Source organism: Schistocerca gregaria, chromosome 3 (genome assembly GCF_023897955.1).
Source record: "Schistocerca gregaria isolate iqSchGreg1 chromosome 3, iqSchGreg1.2, whole genome shotgun sequence".
In the NCBI taxonomy this organism is placed as follows: Eukaryota; Metazoa; Arthropoda; class Insecta; order Orthoptera; family Acrididae; genus Schistocerca; species Schistocerca gregaria.
Genome location: NC_064922.1, coordinates 60,563,699 through 60,573,245, shown reverse-complemented (window position 1 = coordinate 60,573,245; position 9,547 = coordinate 60,563,699). Strand labels below are relative to the sequence as shown.

The 9,547-nt window shown below is 46.6% G+C and overlaps 1 non-coding gene across 1 annotated transcript; it reads right to left on the bottom strand.

The window, feature by feature from the left end:
• Nucleotides 1–72, bottom strand: Trnai-aau (transfer RNA isoleucine (anticodon AAU)). Its single transcript has one exon. It is a non-coding gene; the product is annotated as a tRNA-Ile (tRNA).
• Between the last annotated feature and the right edge of the window lie 9,475 nt (nt 73–9,547).

The window sequence follows — 9,547 nt, the reverse complement described above, 5'->3', positions numbered from 1 at the left end:
TTTCTCCTGTGAGGATGGAACTTACGACCTCTGGTTTATTAGACCAGTGCTCTACCACTGAGCTAAAGAGGCGCGGCCTAGCGGTACTCTTGGGTACTTCGTCCTTACGGTCGTCTGCATCACCAGACTTTAGCTGACAACAATTCATATTATCGGCTAATATTTGCAGCTATGGCGACAAATTACTGCTTGGCTACACATCTGACACGTAACCGATGTGCTCTCCAAACCACAACACTTGCATTTCAGAACATGTCTTTTACACATGTCTACAAAATCACCTTCACCTTCAAATACAGTTTCCTTGCGACTGACAGAGACGTAGGCAAAGTTTAAAGTTGCTATTTCCATTAAATCTCGTTAATCAGAAAAACGGTAATTTACACCTGCAGCGGAACAAAATTTCGTTTCGCCCAGCGTCTGGCTCGAACCCACGACCCGGGGATTAAGTGTCTGACGCTCTACCGACTGAGATAGCCGGCTACCTCGGTGAATACTTGCCGGGTAGCACGTCACACAGTACTCGTTTGGGTTGGGTGGTCCCATACAGCATCTCTCCATGCTGCCTAATGTTTTCCTAACGTCACACTCGTCACGTACTTCACTTTTATGTCATAATCATTTCTGAGAGGCAAAGAAATTGCATGACAACAAGCAGAGCTAGTGGCGTCAAAATTAACACACATACTTTATGTGACTCAAAAGCCGAACGAGTTACTTTCCGACGTTGTTTTAGATGTGCAAGTGCCAGTCAAAACTCGCGGTGTCGGCACTCTGCCGACCATTTCGCTAGTTAACACCGGTCTTGCTGTGTGTGTTTCAAGCTCAAGAGCATCTCCAAGCAAAAAATGTCAACAGCAACATTCAGACGGTTTCGTACTGCTCAATTGCTACATTAAAACGGTATGTTTCTTTTTCAGAACTGGAAAAACACAAGCGTGACAGCATTCGAACCTGTAATCTTCAGAGCCGAAGTCCGACGCCTTATCCATTAGGCCACACGGTCACTGACGACCAGCATTTACATGTATACGACTCATCTCGAAACGCTCACACCCCTGAGGATTTGTGTTTTCGTTCTACACAGCCGCTGCCCCTTGCTCTTTCCCACTTATTTGTTACATTCAACCTCTGACGAGACCGACCAAATATAGACTGAGAAACAAGACCACACACTTTGTGCATTCGGAATCGAAGGCAGGGCTTCCCTCGCCGCATTTGCTACGATGGCCATTTGCTACTTCTGCAGAAGCCTCGGCGGCGACGACGACGACGACGACGACGACGACGACGATCGCGAGAGACTCTGAGATATGTGAGAAATACATCTATAAAATGTAATTCAGACTGCCTCGTCCCACCTTATGCTGTACCGCTTTGGCAAATGCTTTATCTGCGCCATTCGCCTTAATCACATCTGAGAGTAAATCTTAAAAAAACGCCTGTCGCTAATTGTTCGTCATCACAGGTACTGTTCGCTATACGGCCACGACGCGCAACTGATTTCCAAAATTCATCTTTCTTGATTTCCAAAATTCATCTTTCTCCTGTGAGGATGGAACTTACAACCCCTGGTTTATTAGACCAGTGCTCTACCACTGAGCTAAAGAGGCGCGGCCTAGCGGTACTCTTGGGTACTTCGTCCTTACGGTCGTCTGCACCATCAGACTTTAGCTGACAACACTTCATATTACCGGCTAATATTTGCAGCTATGGCGACAAATTACTGCTTGGCTACACATCTGACACGTAACCGATGTGCTCTCCAAACCACAACACTTGCATTTCAGAACATGTCTTTCACACATGTCTACAAAATCACCTTCACCTTCAAATACAGTTTCCTTGCGACTGACAGAGACGTAGGCAAAGTTTAAAGTTGCTATTTCCATTAAATCTCGTTAATCAGAAAAACGGTAATTTACACCTGCAGCGGAACAAAATTCCGTTCCGCCCAGCGTCTGGCTCGAACCCACGACCCTGGGATTAAGAGTCTGACGCTCTACCGACTGAGATAGCCGGCTACCTCGGTGAATACTTACCGGGTAGCACGTCACACAGTACTCGTTTGGGTTGGGTGGTCCCATACAGAATCTCTCCATGCTGCCTAATGTTTTCCTAACGTCACACTCGTCACGTACTTCACTTTTATGTCATAATCATTTCTGAGAGGCAAAGAAATTGCATGACAACAAGCAGAGCTAGTGGCGTCAAAATTAACACACATACTTTATGTGACTCAAAAGCCGAACGAGTTACTTTCCGACGTTGTTTTAGATGTGCGAGTGCCAGTCAAAACTCGCGGTGTCGGCACTCTGCCGACCATTTCGCTAGTTAACACCGGTCTTGCTGTGTGTGTTTCAAGCTCAAAAGCATCTCCAAGCAGAAAATGGTCAACAGCAACATTCAGACGGTTTCGTACTGCTCAATTGCTACATTAAAACGGTATGTTTCTTTTTCAGAACTGGAAAAACACAAGCGTGACAGCATTCGAACCTGTAATCTTCAGAGCCGAAGTCCGACGCCTTATCCATTAGGCCACACGGTCACTGACGACCAACATTTACATGTATACGACTCATCTCGAAACGCTCACACCCCTGAGGATTTGTGTTTTCGTTCTACACAGCCGCTGCCCCTTGCTCTTTCCCACCCATTCGTTACATTCAACCTCTGACGTGACCGACCAAATATAGACTGAGAAACAAGACCACACACTTTGTGCATTCGGAATCGAAGGCAGGGCGTCCCTCGCCGCATTTGCTACGATGGCCATTTGCTACTTCTGCAGAAGCGGCGGCGGCGACGACGACGACGACGACGACGACGACGACGACGACGAAGATCGCGAGAGGCTCTGAGATATGTGAGAAATACATCTATAAAATGTAATTCAGACTGCCTCGTCCCACCTTATGCTGTACCGCTTTGGCAAATGCTTTATCTGCGCCATTCGCCTTAATCACATCTGAGAGTAAATCTTAAAAAAACGCCTGTCGCTAATTGTTCGTCATCACAGGTACTGTTTGCTATACGGCCACGACGCGCAACTGATTTCCAAAATTCATCTTTCTCCTGTGAGGATGGAACTTACAACCCCTGGTTTATTAGACCAGTGCTCTACCACTGAGCTAAAGAGGCGCGGCCTAGCGGTACTCTTGGGTACTTCGTCCTTACGGTCGTCTGCACCATCAGACTTTAGCTGACAACACTTCATATTACCGGCTGATATTTGCAGCTATGGCGACAAATTACTGCTTGGCTACACATCTGACACGTAACCGATGTGCTCTCAACACTTGCATTTCAGAACATGTCTTTCACACATGTCTACAAAATCACCTTCACCTTCAAATACAGTTTCCTTGCGACTGACAGAGACGTAGGCAAAGTTTAAAGTTGCTATTTCCATTAAATCTCGTTAATCAGAAAAACGGTAATTTACACCTGCAGCGGAACAAAATTCCGTTCCGCCCAGCGTCTGGCTCGAACCCACGACCCTGGGATTAACAGTCTGACGCTCTACCGACTGAGATAGCCGGCTACCTCGGTGAATACTTGCCGGGTAGCACGTCACACAGTACTCGTTTGGGTTGGGTGGTCCCATACAGAATCTCTCCATGCTGCCTAATGTTTTCCTAACGTCACACTCGTCACGTACTTCACTTTTATGTCATAATCATTTCTGAGAGGCAAAGAAATTGCATGACAACAAGCAGAGCTAGTGGCGTCAAAATTAACACACATACTTTATGTGACTCAAAAGCCGAACGAGTTACTTTCCGACGTTGTTTTAGATGTGCGAGTGCCAGTCAAAACTGGCGGTGTCGGCACTCTGCCGACCATTTCGCTAGTTAACACCGGTCTTGCTGTGTGTGTTTCAAGCTCAAAAGCATCTCCAAGCAGAAAATGGTCAACAGCAACATTCAGACGGTTTCGTACTGCTCAATTGCTACATTAAAACGGTATGTTTCTTTTTCAGAACTGGAAAAACACAAGCGTGACAGCATTCGAACCTGTAATCTTCAGAGCCGAAGTCCGACGCCTTATCCATTAGGCCACACGGTCACTGACGACCAACATTTACATGTATACGACTCATCTCGAAACGCTCACACCCCTGAGGATTTGTGTTTTCGTTCTACACAGCCGCTGCCCCTTGCTCTTTCCCACCCATTCGTTACATTCAACCTCTGACGTGACCGACCAAATATAGACTGAGAAACAAGACCACACACTTTGTGCATTCGGAATCGAAGGCAGGGCGTCCCTCGCCGCATTTGCTACGATGGCCATTTGCTACTTCTGCAGAAGCGGCGGCGGCGACGACGACGACGACGACGACGACGACGAAGATCGCGAGAGGCTCTGAGATATGTGAGAAATACATCTATAAAATGTAATTCAGACTGCCTCGTCCCACCTTATGCTGTACCGCTTTGGCAAATGCTTTATCTGCGTCATTCGCCTTAATCACATCTGAGAGTAAATCTTAAAAAAACGCCTGTCGCTAATTGTTCGTCATCACAGGTACTGTTTGCTATACGGCCACGACGCGCAACTGATTTCCAAAATTCATCTTTCTCCTGTGAGGATGGAACTTACAACCCCTGGTTTATTAGACCAGTGCTCTACCACTGAGCTAAAGAGGCGCGGCCTAGCGGTACTCTTGGGTACTTCGTCCTTACGGTCGTCTGCACCATCAGACTTTAGCTGACAACACTTCATATTACCGGCTAATATTTGCAGCTATGGCGACAAATTACTGCTTGGCTACACATCTGACACGTAACCGATGTGCTCTCCAAACCACAACACTTGCATTTCAGAACATGTCTTTCACACATGTCTACAAAATCACCTTCACCTTCAAATACAGTTTCCTTGCGACTGACAGAGACGTAGGCAAAGTTTAAAGTTGCTATTTCCATTAAATCTCGTTAATCAGAAAAACGGTAATTTACACCTGCAGCGGAACAAAATTCCGTTCCGCCCAGCGTCTGGCTCGAACCCACGACCCTGGGATTAAGAGTCTGACGCTCTACCGACTGAGATAGCCGGCTACCTCGGTGAATACTTGCCGGGTAGCACGTAACACAGTACTCGTTTGGGTTGGGTGGTCCCATACAGAATCTCTCCATGCTGCCTAATGTTTTCCTAACGTCACACTCGTCACGTACTTCACTTTTATGTCATAATCATTTCTGAGAGGCAAAGAAATTGCATGACAACAAGCAGAGCTAGTGGCGTCAAAATTAACACACATACTTTATGTGACTCAAAAGCCGAACGAGTTACTTTCCGACGTTGTTTTAGATGTGCGAGTGCCAGTCAAAACTCGCGGTGTCGGCACTCTGCCGACCATTTCGCTAGTTAACACCGGTCTTGCTGTGTGTGTTTCAAGCTCAAAAGCATCTCCAAGCAGAAAATGGTCAACAGCAACATTCAGACGGTTTCGTACTGCTCAATTGCTACATTAAAACGGTATGTTTCTTTTTCAGAACTGGAAAAACACAAGCGTGACAGCATTCGAACCTGTAATCTTCAGAGCCGAAGTCCGACGCCTTATCCATTAGGCCACACGGTCACTGACGACCAACATTTACATGTATACGACTCATCTCGAAACGCTCACACCCCTGAGGATTTGTGTTTTCGTTCTACACAGCCGCTGCCCCTTGCTCTTTCCCACCCATTCGTTACATTCAACCTCTGACGTGACCGACCAAATATAGACTGAGAAACAAGACCACACACTTTGTGCATTCGGAATCGAAGGCAGGGCGTCCCTCGCCGCATTTGCTACGATGGCCATTTGCTACTTCTGCAGAAGCGGCGGCGGCGACGACGACGACGACGACGACGACGACGACGAAGATCGCGAGAGGCTCTGAGATATGTGAGAAATACATCTATAAAATGTAATTCAGACTGCTTCGTCCCACCTTATGCTGTACCGCTTTGGCAAATGCTTTATCTGCGCCATTCGCCTTAATCACATCTGAGAGTAAATCTTAAAAAAACGCCTGTCGCTAATTGTTCGTCATCACAGGTACTGTTTGCTATACGGCCACGACGCGCAACTGATTTCCAAAATTCATCTTTCTCCTGTGAGGATGGAACTTACAACCCCTGGTTTATTAGACCAGTGCTCTACCACTGAGCTAAAGAGGCGCGGCCTAGCGGTACTCTTGGGTACTTCGTCCTTACGGTCGTCTGCACCATCAGACTTTAGCTGACAACACTTCATATTACCGGCTAATATTTGCAGCTATGGCGACAAATTACTGCTTGGCTACACATCTGACACGTAACCGATGTGCTCTCCAAACCACAACACTTGCATTTCAGAACATGTCTTTCACACATGTCTACAAAATCACCTTCACCTTCAAATACAGTTTCCTTGCGACTGACAGAGACGTAGGCAAAGTTTAAAGTTGCTATTTCCATTAAATCTCGTTAATCAGAAAAACGGTAATTTACACCTGCAGCGGAACAAAATTCCGTTCCGCCCAGCGTCTGGCTCGAACCCACGACCCTGGGATTAAGAGTCTGACGCTCTACCGACTGAGATAGCCGGCTACCTCGGTGAATACTTGCCGGGTAGCACGTAACACAGTACTCGTTTGGGTTGGGTGGTCCCATACAGAATCTCTCCATGCTGCCTAATGTTTTCCTAACGTCACACTCGTCACGTACTTCACTTTTATGTCATAATCATTTCTGAGAGGCAAAGAAATTGCATGACAACAAGCAGAGCTAGTGGCGTCAAAATTAACACACATACTTTATGTGACTCAAAAGCCGAACGAGTTACTTTCCGACGTTGTTTTACATGTGCAAGTGCCAGTCAAAACTCGCGGTGTCGGCACTCTGTCGACCATTTCGCTAGTTAACACCGGTCTTGCTGTGTGTGTTTCAAGCTCAAGAGCATCTCCAAGCAAAAAATGGTCAACAGCAATATTCAGACGGTTTCGTACTGCTCAATTGCTACATTAAAACGGTATGTTTCTTTTTCAGAACTGGAAAAACACAAGCGTGACAGCATTCGAACCTGTAATCTTCAGAGCCGAAGTCCGACGCCTTATCCACTAGGCCACACGGTCACTGACGACCAACATTTACATGTATACGACTCATCTCGAAACGCTCACACCCCTGAGGATTTGTGTTTTCGTTCTACACAGCCGCTGCCCCTTGCTCTTTCCCACCCATTCGTTACATTCAACCTCTGACGTGACCGACCAAATATAGACTGAGAAACAAGACCACACACTTTGTGCATTCGGAATCGAAGGCAGGGCGTCCCTCGCCGCATTTGCTACGATGGCCATTTGCTACTTCTGCAGAAGCGGCGGCGGCGACGACGACGACGACGACGACGACGACGAAGATCGCGAGAGGCTCTGAGATATGTGAGAAATACATCTATAAAATGTAATTCAGACTGCCTCGTCCCACCTTATGCTGTACCGCTTTGGCAAATGCTTTATCTGCGTCATTCGCCTTAATCACATCTGAGAGTAAATCTTAAAAAAACGCCTGTCGCTAATTGTTCGTCATCACAGGTACTGTTTGCTATACGGCCACGACGCGCAACTGATTTCCAAAATTCATCTTTCTCCTGTGAGGATTGAACTTTCAACCCCTGGTTTATTAGACCAGTGCTCTACCACTGAGCTAAAGAGGCGCGGCCTAGCGGTACTCTTGGGTACTTCGTCCTTACGGTCGTCTGCACCATCAGACTTTAGCTGACAACACTTCATATTACCGGCTAATATTTGCAGCTATGGCGACAAATTACTGCTTGGCTACACATCTGACACGTAACCGATGTGCTCTCCAAACCACAACACTTGCATTTCAGAACATGTCTTTCACACATGTCTACAAAATCACCTTCACCTTCAAATACAGTTTCCTTGCGACTGACAGATACGTAGGCAAAGTTTAAAGTTGCTATTTCCATTAAATCTCGTTAATCAGAAAAACGGTAATTTACACCTGCAGCGGAACAAAATTCCGTTCCGCCCAGCGTCTGGCTCGAACCCACGACCCTGGGATTAAGAGTCTGACGCTCTACCGACTGAGATAGCCGGCTACCTCGGTGAATACTTGCCGGGTAGCACGTCACACAGTACTCGTTTGGGTTGGGTGGTCCCATACAGAATCTCTCCATGCTGCCTAATGTTTTCCTAACGTCACACTCGTCACGTACTTCACTTTTATGTCATAATCATTTCTGAGAGGCAAAGAAATTGCATGACAACAAGCAGAGCTAGTGGCGTCAAAATTAACACACATACTTTATGTGACTCAAAAGCCGAACGAGTTACTTTCCGACGTTGTTTTAGATGTGCGAGTGCCAGTCAAAACTGGCGGTGTCGGCACTCTGCCGACCATTTCGCTAGTTAACACCGGTCTTGCTGTGTGTGTTTCAAGCTCAAAAGCATCTCCAAGCAGAAAATGGTCAACAGCAACATTCAGACGGTTTCGTACTGCTCAATTGCTACATTAAAACGGTATGTTTCTTTTTCAGAACTGGAAAAACACAAGCGTGACAGCATTCGAACCTGTAATCTTCAGAGCCGAAGTCCGACGCCTTATCCATTAGGCCACACGGTCACTGACGACCAACATTTACATGTATACGACTCATCTCGAAACGCTCACACCCCTGAGGATTTGTGTTTTCGTTCTACACAGCCGCTGCCCCTTGCTCTTTCCCACCCATTCGTTACATTCAACCTCTGACGTGACCGACCAAATATAGACTGAGAAACAAGACCACACACTTTGTGCATTCGGAATCGAAGGCAGGGCGTCCCTCGCCGCATTTGCTACGATGGCCATTTGCTACTTCTGCAGAAGCGGCGGCGGCGACGACGACGACGACGACGACGACGACGACGAAGATCGCGAGAGGCTCTGAGATATGTGAGAAATACATCTATAAAATGTAATTCAGACTGCTTCGTCCCACCTTATGCTGTACCGCTTTGGCAAATGCTTTATCTGCGCCATTCGCCTTAATCACATCTGAGAGTAAATCTTAAAAAAACGCCTGTCGCTAATTGTTCGTCATCACAGGTACTGTTTGCTATACGGCCACGACGCGCAACTGATTTCCAAAATTCATCTTTCTCCTGTGAGGATGGAACTTACAACCCCTGGTTTATTAGACCAGTGCTCTACCACTGAGCTAAAGAGGCGCGGCCTAGCGGTACTCTTGGGTACTTCGTCCTTACGGTCGTCTGCACCATCAGACTTTAGCTGACAACACTTCATATTACCGGCTAATATTTGCAGCTATGGCGACAAATTACTGCTTGGCTACACATCTGACACGTAACCGATGTGCTCTCCAAACCACAACACTTGCATTTCAGAACATGTCTTTCACACATGTCTACAAAATCACCTTCACCTTCAAATACAGTTTCCTTGCGACTGACAGAGACGTAGGCAAAGTTTAAAGTTGCTATTTCCATTAAATCTCGTTAATCAGAAAAACGGTAATTTACACCTGCAGCGGAACAAAATT